We start from the raw sequence: 10,385 nt of genomic DNA, 5'->3' as shown, positions 1-10,385 counted from the left end.
AAATTATATTTAAATCCCCAAATTCTCATTCTAACTTTATGGAATTTAATTTGGGCATTTAAATGATTTTATCTGTGAAAAATCTGGTTCTTACATCCTCCCCTCCTTAAAAAGATTTTCGCCCTCGAAAAAATTAAACACTCCCCTCATACTTTCGACGTTGCCAACTCAACAAGTTGCCAAAGCATCTCGTTCATCATCATCTTACCATGTCGATGTTCTCTCTCGCCAACTCCTCCAGAGAATAGTTCACTCGGATAGGTAGAAAATGAGCGGATTTGGTTAAGCGATCCACGATTATCCAAACCACATCAAATCCCAACCTAGTCCTCAACAAACCGGTCACAAAATCCATCGCGATTCCTTCCCAGTTCCACCGAGGAATCTCAAGAGGCTGTATCATTCCTGATGGCTTCTGATGCTTTATCTTCGCCTCCTGACACGTCAAACACTTAGAGACCACTATAGCTACATCACCTTTCATCTCAGGCCACCAGAACATCTTCTTTAAGTCATACCACATCTTCGCACTTTCGGGATGAATAGGAAATCCACTGTAGTGAGCCGCCGACAACAAATCTTACCTCAACCTCCCGACATCTGGTATGCAAATTCTTCCCTTATATCTCCACAATCCTTCACCATCCTTACTGAAATCCTCATGCCCCATTATCACCAACTGTTGGAACAATTCCTGAAGCTTCCATTCATCTTGTTGAGCCTTTTTGAATTCTCCGTCTCAAACATGCTTGAAATCTGCAACTGGCTCAAACAAGCTCTTCCGGCAACCTCACCAATGTCCAGCTTAAGATCCACCACTACAAGAAAAATATCCATTCAGCCACACTTTTTTTAAGCTACATTTGAAAAGCGTAGCCTATTCTATGAATAGGCTACGCTTTTCTCCGTGTTGCCTTTTTATATGAGAAAAGGATACACAATTATGGCATCATTTAAAAAGTGTAGCCTTAGGTATTTTAGAAATCACTTATAAAGCATAGCCGTAGGTTGATATCTATAGGTTCACTTTTCGTATCAAAGGGGACGCTTTTAGAGAGTAGCCTATTTATTAAGTTTTGGGTGCATTTTAAAAGTGATGCCTAATGTGTCTAGAGCAAAAAATTTGACACTTAGTAAATTTTTCCCTCCTCTTAACTTTTTCCCGGTGTAAAGAACACATACTCTGTAAGCTCACATTTAGTGAAAATTTTCATTCCCTCCAAAGCTCAGAAGTCACCCTTTCAGTAGAGAAGAAAACCCTCCAAGTCCAAAACATGAAGAAAACCCTTTCAGGAAACCCTGCCTCCTGCACTGCGCGAAGATCGTAAAGCCTCACCGTCACGAAGATCATCGCACCCCAGTCCCCACTCACCACTCAGCGCCACACCGTCGTGAAGATCGTGAAGCTTACACCGTCGTGAACCCTCCTGCACTGATCGTCGCGCGCCCATACCATTGTCAATCTCTGCGCTTCTCGTCGTCCTCTCTGTGCTTACGTCATCGATTAGATAAGTATTAATTTCCATTTGATTCTAAAATTTGAGGGGTTTAGGGTCCGATTTTAGAAAACTATTGAGATCGATGTACCGAGTTATAAATTCCTCTTCTTTCTTAGAAGACTGTACGAAGTTGATATGAAGCCCTAGCTTGGCAAGTCTATCTACGCAGAAATTTTCCTCTCTCCCAGTCTCTAGCTAAGAGGTCGTGAGACTCATCAATAAGAAGTCCATTGGGCTAAAGCTCTCTATCCGCCGAGTTGCTGATGCCCGAGGGGCTACTACGCTCACCGCGCACTTGCATCACCACCTGAGCTTCGCTACCACTTCGGCTCTACGACCTTGCAAGGTGCTACTGTAGTGCTCTTTTGGCCTGTCGCTTTCTCAATCGCTTGGTAATCAGAAACACAACAACTATGCTCTTATTTATTTCTTGTATTTCAATTAGAATGTTGAAATCCGAGAGTAACCAAGTTGATGCATGAGCCAGATACGCCATTTTTTTGCTAAAATCGTATTTGGGTCCGGTGACATTTTAAGTTGATTCCATCGAATACCCAATTCTGCATGCAAAATTATTGTCTTGCTGTTTAAAGTTCCAATCTTTATGGATTAATTGAAATAAGTTTTGGTGCTGTTGCTATGTTAATTTTTATTTTTGCTTGATCCTAGCTCATTGTTAGTTCTGGAAATTGGTTTTGGGTTTGGAAATTTGAGCTTTGTGCTATAAAAATACTAGATTTGAAGCCTTAGAATCACCTGAATTCCATGTAAGTTAGGTTTTGTGTGTGACCCATTGGTCAATGGAGTAAAATTGATGATCTATTTAATCCTAAATTTGTGTTGCAAGGTTAGCTACTTAATTGTACATTGTGAGATATATTGAAGTTTTGCAAGTAACTGCTTGAATGTGCTTTGTTGTAAAGGGTTTTTGAATTGATGACATGGTATTCGTGATTGAAATCAAATAAGCTTTTAGTAGATTATCTTGTTACTAGAAATTGTTAATTTTTTGTGGCCCTCACCAGTGTAAAAATAAATAGATTAAAGTAATTTATCTTATACTTTCTTGCATTTGTTGTGTATCTTGGTCCAAGTTTCAACTAGTCCACCTGCTATTCCACTGTTGTGATGGCTTATAATAGGTTATATACTTATATATTTTATATTTATGGTCTGTGAGTGATTCAACACATCAAAAAAAAATTATCTAAACTTTTATAAAGCTTATTACTTACATGTCTAATCAATTAAAATTTGATTAACTTACAAGAGTACAACAGAAGAGATAAGACATTATACCATTTACCCCAAAATATAGTTAGAATTTTATAATTTCTTTTCTTTTTATATATACATAAAATAAGAAGAACTGGCGGCATTAATCAATATTTGCTTATTATTGTTTTATGATTTCATTGAGATGTTCCTGTGTCTATTGCTTAAAAATCATAGACCAGAACACTGCAAACGGTTTTAAATGGGAGAAAAATAAAATCTTCAGAGAGTTGTAAATACAGCTGATTATAACTGAATAAACTGATAAGCGCCACATGACCGAGTTACTTTGAGTTTAGGTTATAATTCTGTGAAACTAAATTTTGTTATCTAGAATGTGTTCAGATGTGGCTAAAACTGATGCTTGAACTGTAATTTGATTATTATGGTTTGTCTCCTCCAAAGTAGAACCAAATAATGTAATCTTTGGTTAATTTACTTCATTTTTCAATGTTATATATCTACAGCATCTAATTTGAGCGAATGGATGGTACAGCAAGTATCTAATTAACCAAATGCTCTTATTTATTGAAATGTATCTAGTCTGCATTGGATGTACATTAGTAATCTGAGTTAAAATTTAGGGTGCAGTCGCCATCTATCAAGATATAATCATCCTTTTCTTGCACCTGCTTTCAATATTGAACAATTAATTAATTTAGTGATTCAATGATGTCACCTTTAATTAGATGCAGCAGAGCAGAGGCTTCAGATGCTCAAATTGTACATCAATACATCTCTATTGTGTATTGAACAATAGTCCTGTATCTGTATGTTTTTTGTTTATTTATTCTAACTTCATATATTAATATAATTGATTTTCTTTAATTGTAATAGATGTGATCACTTTTACACGCTAAGGGTTTTAAATGGAATGATATTGCTTGGGATTTTTCTTTCCTTCCAATGTACAGGCAACTCATTAATACTAAAAAAAAAGAGGAGGTGGACATATTAGGAGTAAAAGAAAGAAGAAATGAATGACTAAGTGAATTTAAAAGTTTAAAAATTTCAATTCATGAAAATTAATTTCTATGAGTAAATTTGGTTTCTTTCGGATTAGAATGTGAAACCAGTTTCTGGAAATTGGTTTATAGATGTACACATTGAAAAATAGTGGTTTTGTAGAATCTTGTATCTTTCAAGTTGGATTGATTGAAAATTTTTGGTACCCTTTCAAGCAGAATCTTACATCTCTAATTTATGTTGTTATTACTTGAGTTTTCTGTTTTAATTATTGTAATTAACTTGTTATTACTGTGATTCTATTCTGTTGGTTGATTCTATTAGTTGATTTATGTTCTTCTTATTTTTCGTTTTCTATTTTTTTCTTTTTTACTATGATTTTCTCTTTAGGTTGTTACTATGATTTCTATATTGTGATTTTTCTTTTGCCATCATCTTCTAACTGCTTCTCACTGCTCACCCAGCACCACCAGTGTCTACTGTCTTTGCCGCCACTCCTCTGGTGTTATGAGTGGGAAGAAGCTTTGTGTAATGGTGTTATGTTTGTGCTGGGTTCATGCAGTGACAGCTTCTGTTATATATGATCACGAAGCAATTGTTGTTAATGGGCAAAGAAAGATTATGTCTATGATTTATTTCCTTATTAATTAAGATTAATACTCTATTGTTATTGTACATAGCAATTAGTGCTGTCTCTTTTATATCACACGTAGAACACATCATATCACATTGATATAAATAAATTGCCAATATATACATATACTCAATTTCCTTCTTCCTCCTTCTCTTTTTTAGACCCATTATCTCAATATTTTATTGTCTGTTCAATGAGTATTGGTGCTTTAATTATGTTATGCTAGCAGCGAAAATAATTGCTCTTGCCTTAATACTGCATTTTATCATCTCCATTCTTTGTCTTCCCTTATTTGTAGATCTTTATTATTTGTTTTTAGAGCAAGAATAAAGTTGCTCTATTGATTACTTGAAATATATGAACTTATTTATTTATTTTTATTTTTACTTCTTTTAGTCATTTGATTATAGAAACATCACAAGAAGTAGTGCTCACAGCCACCAACCCAGCCTCTACCATCATCTTCTATCCGGTTGGGGCAATTAGAGCAGAGGCTGTTGTGCCAACACAGGAAGGGACTTGTCTAAGATATCTTTTATGAGTTGGTGTAATGCACAAGGGACTTGTCTGAGATATATTATACCCAGTGTTTGGCTATTTCGGTGAGCAACTTTTCCACATTTTGTGATAATCATAAAAGCTGTAGAGTGCTATATAGTTCTTGTTATGTTAGATATGAGCTTTACCCCTTTTTCTTCCCCCTTGATTCCAGTAATGCTGGTGCTTCCATGAAAATGATGAGAGCCATTGTGCATCTTTAGGCTTTGTTTGGATTGTGTTCTGGAATGAAAATATGGAGACAACGGAACAGAGACTGAGAGAATGTCTTTTAAATAGATCTCTTTCTTTTTGTATTTGACACAATCCAAACACTGCCTAAAGACCCTCTGGCCCTGCTTCAATTTAAGTACAATTCTAAGTTAAAAGCTTGGGTGCTACCTTGTTATCGAAAATAATGTTATCACTATCTACTTGTGTGCGGTGATCTTGTTGTTGGCAATAAGAATAATTTGTCTAATAAAATAAAAAATATATATAATAATAAATTTTGTGCACCTGTCTTGTGCATCTGTCTTGTTTTTAATTTTTGTACCCTTTATCTTATATAATAGAACATGGGACAGTTTGCATCACTCTTTTAAGAAATCAGAATGAATATATAAATGAAATGAAATCATCTATAATTCTATATAGCCTTAGGCTGGCTTGGATCATGAGCTTCTGCATATAATGCTTGCTTTTTAAGTTTTTCTGCCCCAGCTGAGAGGCATCCCTAGAAACTAGAGCTATGATTTTATCACATTAAATGGTGCTATATTTTATACATAGAAACAAGTCAGAATTTCAATTGGATCCCAATTTTTTTAAGTAAATCTAATATTTACTAATAAATGTAAAAAAAATATTTATATAGTACAAACGAAATATATGTTTTAAAAAAATTAAACATATTTTATTTACAAATATATATTATTAGTTTGCAGTGTTGTAAATATCGGTTTGAATAAATACTATAATTATTTTATTTATTTAAAAAATCCAATTCAAATTGCTCTTTTAAGTAAAAACAAAATAAATATCTAGATTTAAGGAAATTCATTACCATGAAGTAATTTCCGTTGTCTGAATTATATTAATTTTTTAAAAACTTTGTTTACAATATATATAATGATGTTATTAGGTTTTATTATAAGATATAAGTTTCAGGTGCAATAATACTAAATAAGTTTGAAGAAAACTAATATATATTTTGTAAATAAAAAATTTCACTAAACTTAAAAGAAATCTCAGGACGCTCGTTTAATCCTAAATATTTTTAAAATTTGATTGATTGCTTTTAATATTTTTGCAGCAAATTAAAGGCTGTGTATTATTATTGTGTTTGTCTTGTTCTGCATGCCAGTTACATCTTTTCAACATTGAAATGTCTATTTTCTTATTATTATCACTTTCTTCATATAGTCCAATGTCCTTTTTCATCTGTTTTCCTTTATTCACGAATTCAATATGTGATAAACGAAATTCTAATTAATAGAAATATTTATACACTAAAAATTTTGTTGTTTTGTCATTATCTCTTGAATGATTTAATTGCTGCTGCTGCTAGGTCCCAAATCTGTTTGATTATATCAATTTAATTCTTGCTAAATGATGATTGTGCTGAATTCGTGGTTAAATGGTTGCATATGGAAATTACAATTTTTTTTGTCTGTAATTTTTACAGTTATTCGTGGTTAAGATTGAAGGCAAAAGTTTTTGGTTAAGGTCTTCCAAGCAGATTTTGTCAAAACGTTGATCATGTCATGGCAAGGTACAATGCATACTTTAATTCTTTTGATTTGTTAGTTTTGAAGTTGCAATTTAATTTATTATATTTATACTATAAATTCTATGTTTCTCTTTATTTCTTTACCTCAATAGGTTTCTAGAGAATTACTTCTAAGACTAGGAACTATTTTCCAACCTAATTACAAGGCTTTCAAAGTCCTTTTCATTGCCCATTCCCTTTATAGCGAATAACACCCTTCCTCCTCTATTCTTGTTATCTTCACTTTGCGACCCCTTATAAATTTTCCTCCAAAAAAATTTAATAATTATCGGTTAGGTTTTGTGATATGCCAAAGGATTGGATGGATCTACCGAGGTATAGCAAAGAGTATATCAATGGTGTTATTAGTTTTTTAGACTTTGCATACTCCGAGGGAGAACCGGATGGACGACAAATTCATTGTCCTTGTAAGAGGTGTTGTAACATTAATTGGTATAGAAGGGATGTGGTTTTTGACCATTTAGTAGCCGACGAATTTATTAAGGGATATAGAACATGGATTAATCATGGTGAATGTGCAATCCTGATGGTAGTTGACGATGACACGGATGATGAAGAAGGTGCACGCGATGACATCGAAGGACTGCTTAATGATGCATTTGGAGATGTATCTCATGCTGAGGGTGTTATTGTAGGTCAAAATAAAGAGGCTAAAAATTTTTACAATTTAATAGATGGGGCAAGTTAAGAGTTATACCTGGGTTGCAAGAAATTTTTTACATTATCTTTTACCATCTATCTGTACTTGTTAAAGTGTTTGCACGGTTGGAGTAATGCCTCCTTCACTTCACTTCTTGAGCTATTAAAAGAGGCAATGCCTGACATTAACATACCTTCATCTTTCCATAAGACAAAAGCTATGATAAGAGATTTAGGTCTGGATTATAAAAAAATTGATGCTTGTCCTAATGATTGCCTCCTATATAGAAAAGAACTAAAGGATGAAAAACAATGTCATGTGTATGGAACTTCTCGATATAGTAAAAATTCTAGTGATAATAGCGAGAACCAACCTGATAAGAAATGTCGGCCTATTCCTGCAAAGACTCTGAAATACTTTCCTATAATTCCAAGACTTTAGAGATTATTTATGTGCTCAAAGACGGAAGCTAGTCTGAGGTGGCATGATAAGGAGCGCGTAAAAGATGGGACGTTAAAGCATCCTGTTGATGGCTTGGCATGGAAGAACCTTGATGAAATAGATGAAGAATTTGCAAAAGAATCTCGCAATATTAGACTAGGCTTGTCAAGTGATGGGTTCAACCCATTTCGTAGCATGAACATTTCATGGAGCACGTGGCCCGTGATGCTGATGGTATATGATGCCAAGGCATCTTAGGCTAGTTTCACTAGTATTTTTCTGTTAGTTTTAGTGGTTTTATGCATTTTCTTGAGCTTAAAGTAACCAAGAATGGTTAAAAGAATAACAAAGCAATGAACCATCCAAACAATATGATTTTGATGCAAATTCCATGAGTTTTAGTTATATTACTTGAATGCTATGAATGGAAGATTTCTCATGAAATTTTGCAAGACTTTGATGCATTTGTTTGGATGATTTCAGGGAAGAAGAGGCTAAGCAAGGAAGCAACAAAATCAATTAAGGAAGCTTGAATATCACATGTGGAGTTTAAGTTCCAGTTTAAGCCTAAACTGGAGCTTAAACGCCAGAATCATGAAGGCTAAGAAATGCTGGAATTGAAGTTTAACCTCCAGTTTAACCTTAAACTGGAGGTTAAACGCCAGAATGAAAAGTTTCACCAAAGAAGCATTCCACGTTTAACCTCCAGTTTGACCTCAAACTGGAGGTTAAACGCCAGAATGATAATACTCTTGGAAAAGGTTTCTGGACCAAAAATATTGTGGTTTAAGTTAGTATTTGAGCACAAACATTAACTTAAACTTATTCTGGTATGAAACCCAATTGAATATCATGGTTTATGGGATTGGGCCTGAAGGATTGATGAGTCTGAAATTTCAATTTGTTGAGTCATGTGTCATTATTTGATTATCACTAAGTTGGCTCAATGAATGTTACAGAATTTGGATCAGCAGCCTCATCAAGATTATGGATCATAAACCCAAAGCAAAAGGAAAGCAGGGAGAGGCCTCAAAGCCCAAGAAACACAACAGAAGCTCAATATAGAAAGTGTATAAATAGGATAGAATTTAAGTTAAAAAAAAAACTTTTGGAGAACTTTGGATCATTTTCTTTTAGTTTTGTAATTGAATTCAGAGCTATGACTCACTAAACCCCTTTCATTGGGTTAGGGAGCTCTATTGTAATTCAATGAATCAATAATAGTTTATCTTCTTCTTCAATCTTTTCTCTTGAATTTTGTTAGAAAGCTTCTCGATCTAATTCCATTGGGTAGTTGTCTTGGGAAAGAAACTACCCATAATTGGAATCCTTCGGAACCTTGGGAAAGGAATGGAGGATTCATGCTAGAGAAGCTTTCTCACAGTGAATTGGATTGGGGTTTGGATGCATATTGTGACATGTAATCCTACCAAATTGTGGTTCATGAAACTGTGTGGTATAATCAGTGATCGAGCATCATCTCTTCTTATGAACATTTAAACCAAGGGATTGGGAATTTGTTTGTTTTTAGAGAGAATTGGTGAGCCAAGGGATTGGGATCCAATCATATAAGATTGCCAAGCAAAATTTAATGAACGCATTGGTTGAAGAAGAGATATTCATGTTTTGATTCGGAGATCTCAATATCTCCTAACACCCAATGAATTCTCCATTTCTGATTTCCAATTTCTCTTTACATTCTGCAACTCAATTCATGCAATCACCCCCATTCCCTTTTAATTTCAGCAATTTAGTTTCTGCTCTTTAATTCATGCAATTTAAGATTCCGCCATTTCAATTTCTTGTCATTTACTTTTCCCGCCAATTTTACATTCCGCAATTCTCATCTCAATCTTGATTCCGCTCAACTAGAACACACTTCTAATCCGAATTGCTCACTCAACCAATCCTTGTGGGATTCGACCTCACTCTATTGTGAGTTTTTACTTGACGATAACCGGTGCACTTGCCGGAAGGAATTTTGCCGATCGTGCAATTTCCTAAATCGTAGCATAACAAGTTTATGCGCATCAGTATACAACTTGCCTCCATGGATGTGCATGAAACCCGAATATTGTGTGCTTTCTTTGCTTATTCCTGGGCCACAATCACCTGGTAAAGACATTGATGTGTATCTACAACCATTGATAGAAGACTTGAAGTTGTTGTGGGAAATAGGGGTCGAAACTTATGATGCGTCAAAGAATGACACCTTTCAAATGCGGGTAGCTCTTTTGTGGACAATCAATGATTTTCCTGCTTATGCTATGTTGTTTGGGTGGAGTACAAAGGGAAAATTGGCTTGCCCTTGTTGCAACAAAATACCTGTAGCTTACAACTAAAACATAGTCGGAAGACAGTTTATATGGACCATCGTGTCTTTTTACCCATGGATCATCCATGGAGAACCAATACAAGGTCTTTTAATGGGAAGCAGGAATTAAGACCCCCTCCACCTGTTATAGAAGGAACTGAAATTTTTGAGATGCTATAAAATGTTGAGAATGTCTTTGGGAAGAAGCAAAGTACATCAAATAGTTTTCTATGAAATTGGAAAAAAAGATCAATTTTCTTTGAATTGCCTTACTGGCACAAGAACTC

General features: G+C 34.5%; 1 long non-coding RNA gene across 2 annotated transcripts; it reads left to right on the top strand.

Moving 5' to 3' along the window:
* Window positions 1–1,210: 1,210 nt before the first annotated feature.
* LOC112785055 (uncharacterized) lies at window positions 1,211–9,025 on the top strand. 2 transcript variants are annotated; one of them, XR_011878592.1, is made up of 5 exons: window positions 1,211–1,891; window positions 4,771–4,976; window positions 6,599–6,685; window positions 8,268–8,545; window positions 8,744–9,025. It is a non-coding gene; the product is annotated as an uncharacterized lncRNA (long non-coding RNA). The 2 variants fall into 2 exon arrangements; XR_003194148.3 differs by having other exon boundaries at window positions 8,268–9,025.
* Window positions 9,026–10,385: the final 1,360 nt, after the last annotated feature.

This window comes from Arachis hypogaea, chromosome 20 (genome assembly GCF_003086295.3).
Source record: "Arachis hypogaea cultivar Tifrunner chromosome 20, arahy.Tifrunner.gnm2.J5K5, whole genome shotgun sequence".
Lineage (NCBI taxonomy): Eukaryota > Viridiplantae > Streptophyta > Magnoliopsida > Fabales > Fabaceae > Arachis > Arachis hypogaea.
Note: the sequence above shows the minus strand (reverse complement) of the source record. Positions and strands in the feature narration are given on the sequence as shown.